The sequence below is a fragment of the Coregonus clupeaformis genome, unplaced genomic scaffold, assembly GCF_020615455.1.
Source record: "Coregonus clupeaformis isolate EN_2021a unplaced genomic scaffold, ASM2061545v1 scaf2898, whole genome shotgun sequence".
Classification (NCBI taxonomy): Eukaryota; Metazoa; Chordata; class Actinopteri; order Salmoniformes; family Salmonidae; genus Coregonus; species Coregonus clupeaformis.
In genome coordinates, this window is record NW_025536352.1 from 45,432 (window position 1) to 49,964 (window position 4,533).

The window sequence follows — 4,533 nt, forward strand, 5'->3', positions numbered from 1 at the left end:
CTACAGTACGTATATTTAATAATAAATTCACTCAAGTGGGGGGGGGGGCACAAGCATTTTTGGGGGCGGGCCCGGCCCCCTATGGCCCGCCCATAGCGACGGGTGTGTTTAGGAGTAGTATTAACATGAGACACAGTGATGGTGGGTTGTGTGAAGGAGTAATATTAACATGAGACACACAGGTTATTTGCAAACATTTCGAAAAACCTGTTTTTGCTTTGTCATTATGGGGTATTGTGTGTAGATTGATGAGGAAAGAAAACAATTTAATCAATTTTAGAATAAGGCTGTAACGTAACAAAATGTGGAAAAAGTCAAGGGGTCTGATTACTTTCCGAATGCACTGTATATAGATAACAGGCTACATTAGACTACATATGGATAACAGGCTACATTAGACTACATATGGATAACAGGCTACATTAGACTATATATGGATAACAGGCTACATTAGACTATATATGGATAACAGGCTACATTAGACTATATATGGATAACAGGCTACATTAGATTATATGTGGAAAACAGGCTACATCAGGCTATACATGGATAACAGGCTACATTAGACTATATATGGATAACAGGCTACATTAGACTATATATGGATAACAGGCTACATTAGATTACATATGGAAAACAGGCTACATCAGGCTATACATGGATAACAGGCTACATTAGACTATATATGGATAACAGGCTACATTAGACTATATATGGATAACAGGCTACATTAACCTATACGGACAACAGGCTACATTAGACTATACAGTCAACACAGCATCACTATGGTGATGATACTGATGCCTCTGCTACTACCGGTACTGTACAACAGAGGAGGCTGGTGGACAGAGATATCGGAGGACGTGATCATTGTAAAGGCTAGAATGTAATAAATGGAATGGTATCCATTCAATCTATTCCCGCCACCATTACAATGAGCCTGTCCTCCTATATCTTTGCCCATCAGTCTCTTCTGCTGCACACAAGGTAAAACAGTGTAACAGAATATGACAGTGGCATATTGTACTACAACAGACATCAGTGTGTGTGTGCTTAAATGTGACTTTGTCAAGTAGACAGTTTTGTTTTTCAGTAGTTTATCTAATGTATTTCCAGTTTGGTATATTGTTATTTGCCCACCATTATTGAGGACATAATTATTAGCAAGCTGCAGTAATGTTGAGATGCAGTAGGGGGAGCTCTAGTCTAGAACACTGGAACCTTCAGTAGCACTTTGATGCAGCTGATGAGGAGTGATGGTCATGAGTGTTTAAATGGAATGGGTTCTAATTGAATGACATCATGGAACTTTGACCTGTATATACAGAACTCAGAAGGGCAAGGCAACACATTCTAAGAAATTGTTAACGTTCTAAATAGTATAGAGGGCTTGCAGTTGCGTCACAAATCACCTAGCAACCGCACCAAGCCCTCTATAGTCAACACATTGTTTAAATAGTTATCTGTGTAGTCAAAATATCACATTTGAAATGTGACACATTTAGCTTATTTTAAAGATGTAGGCCCACTCCTCAAATGAAGAAAGGCAAATAGATATGCAGTCTGTTGCGTAATTTCTATTGAAATACAGTAACATCCCTTTTCTGATGTGCTGGTCTGGTCGTCATGCATGTTAATGTCTTAAAGATTAAGGAAAAGGACAGTTAAATATGTATCAACCACAGAATTCACACTAACTGACAGTAAGTTGACTCACTGTACAAGACCTCTCTCCTTCACTTCACTCTGTCAGTAAGCTTGACGATATCTTGAAATATTGATTTTGTTATATGTTTTTAGTCATATGTCATATATTTGAGGGTAAGACTTACAGTATCCTTTACTTTTTGTTATGTTTTGACCTGTGTTTTGGTTGTTACATCAGGGCCTTTATTCATTAAGTGTCTCAGTGTAGGAGTCCTGATCTAAGTATTGTTGTCCATTAGTTTACTCCAATTAGGGGAGGGGTGGCAGGGTTAGGGGAAAATAATAAAGAAGGAAAATATATTTAAAGGTTTTTTAATATAGAATATAAATATATATATTTACAAAAATATATATATGGGGGATTGGAAATAATGCAGACAATTACATTGACAGAAGCCACAATCTGTCTACAATATTAAAGCTCATCTACCCCAAGAAAAACAAAAGGAGTGCTGATCTAGGATCAGGTCTCCCCCTCCATATAATGATGATCTAAAAGTCAAAACTGATCCTCGATCAGCACTTCAACCCTCACTTTGGGAATACGGACCATGGACTGTGGTTTCATGTGTTTAGTTCAGTTTATTCATTTGCATGTTTAAAAATGTATCAGTAGAGTAGAGTATGACAGTAATACCAAGATGCATTTCTGCAGAAAGGTCCCGGATCTCAATTCAATAGGGTCAATGTTCACGGTTCAAGGCAAGGTTCAGTTTATTTGTCATATGTATAAAAATACATTGAAATGCTGACTGACAAGTGACCTCACCATACATACAGTATTGCAGGCTGAAGCTACAGTCAAAGTCTAACAGTGTGTGTGTGTGTGTGTGTGTGTGTGTGTGTGTGTGTGTGTGTGTGTGTGAGTCACTTGCGGTATTGCCTCACAGCTTGGGGATAGGAGCTATCATTGAACCTGGTGGTCAGTCTTTAGGCTGCTGTACAGCTTGACGGACCGTAGAGGTTTGAACATTTATCCTCCTTTATTTGGGGTTCTGAGAATAAAACTGCTTCAGAACAATCAATGTAGAAATATGTGTTTACATTACTACAGATATGTTCAATGTGATTGTTGTTGTTGTTGTTGTTGATGTTGATGATGACTTTATTGTATCCATTAAGAAATGGTTTCTGCATCAGACGTAGGCATTCCGTTTAGTTTTATTCAGCAAAACTCCCCAGTCTTTGCCGATGTCAAGAATACCCATAACATGGTGCAGCTACCACCATGTTTGAAAATATGGAGAGTGGTACTCAGTGATGTGTTTGTTAACATGATTTTCCACCATTTCACCTGCAGCAGGTAAGTGTTATAATTGAATGTGTGAGGAATGTGTGTGTTTAGAATCAGGCAATCACTAAATTTAGGCAATCACTGAACTGATCAATTATCTCAGTTGGTCAGGTGTGGTGCCTAGTTGAAACAAAATCCTGCGGTACCTGCGGCACTCCTGGAACAGGGTTGTCTACGCTTTGCTTTAATGGATATTGATTTTCTACTCTTTTTTTTTCACCCATCTTCCAATTGGTGCCCTTCTATGCAAGGCATTAGGGAATTTGGCCTTAATGCTATTAGCCCATAGAAACCCATTGAATAACAGATTCATACATGGAAAAACTGATAGTCAAAAATTGATCTAAAGGAAGTTTGTTTTAAAGTGTCTGTCCTATATCTGAGAGCTATAAGAAAGAACAGGATTTTTTTTATTATTGACCCGAATTTAACACCCTTTTTTCTTTGGCACTTAACTACTTCTAGACAGTACTTCCATTATTGTTTCTAACTGGTACCGGGCTACCTTCAGACAAGTCTTGTTAGGCTTGTGGGCGTCCTAGAACAAAACAACCGACATATTAAGTGTCTGTGAGAGTCTCACCTTATTACGCTCACATATTAGTGTGTTGGCCAAACTGTTCGGACGCTACAGACTGAAGTTGGCAGATCGGTATGGACTTCAGACGATTCCCGTGACGCTTGTGGGTGTCGTAAAGCAAACGGAGAACATCATCGAGTTCGTGACACTGGCGTACCGTACTCCCTCACAAGGGGGATATTAGCGAACAAATGCCATGGTCAAGGCTACGATGGCGCCAGTGCAATGAGTGGAGTTTACTCATCTGTTCAAAAGCTCATGTCAGACCGAGATCCTAATTGTTCTTCTGTAGTTCTTTATGAGTTTTAGTTTAGAAACGATCTTTCTGCAGAAGCGATAGTTACAGGGTTGGTAAAAACAGCTTGATTGCCGTAGCAACATCAGGGAAACAGAAGGGAAAAAATATTAACTGTATGGGAAGCTATGGGGAGAAGTCATCTGGATACTGGACAGCCAATTAATTGGCAGATGCAAACGATAGTCATATTTAGCAGACAACAGTTCTAAATGGCTTGAACAAAAAAAGCGGTTAGCGATTTTTTTTCATACTGGTGAACCGGCGTTTGAGTTTTGTGGATGCAATATCAACAGTCTGTTATACATACTGGCCCCCCGTGGGAATCGAACCCACAACCCTGGCGTTGTAAGCACCATGCTCTACCAACTGAGCTACACGGGACTATATATACAAAAGTATGTAGACACCCCTTCAAATTAGTGGATTCAGCTATTTCAGCCACAAGATAGGTCATTCCAAATTAAAAGTGAACTAGGAACAATATTTTAAAAAACACCGACCTCTACAGGATCGGTGTCCCGTATACGGGACGGTTGAGCTAATGTGCGCTAATGTGATTAGCATGACTGTTGTAAGTAACAGCAACATTTCCAGGACATAGACATGTCTTATATGGGCAGAAAGCTTAAATTATTGTTAATCTAACTGCACTGT

General features: G+C 39.2%; 1 non-coding gene across 1 annotated transcript; it reads right to left on the bottom strand.

Moving 5' to 3' along the window:
• Positions 1-4,187: 4,187 nt before the first annotated feature.
• trnav-uac lies at positions 4,188-4,261 on the bottom strand. Its single transcript has one exon. It is a non-coding gene; the product is annotated as a tRNA-Val (tRNA).
• Positions 4,262-4,533: the final 272 nt, after the last annotated feature.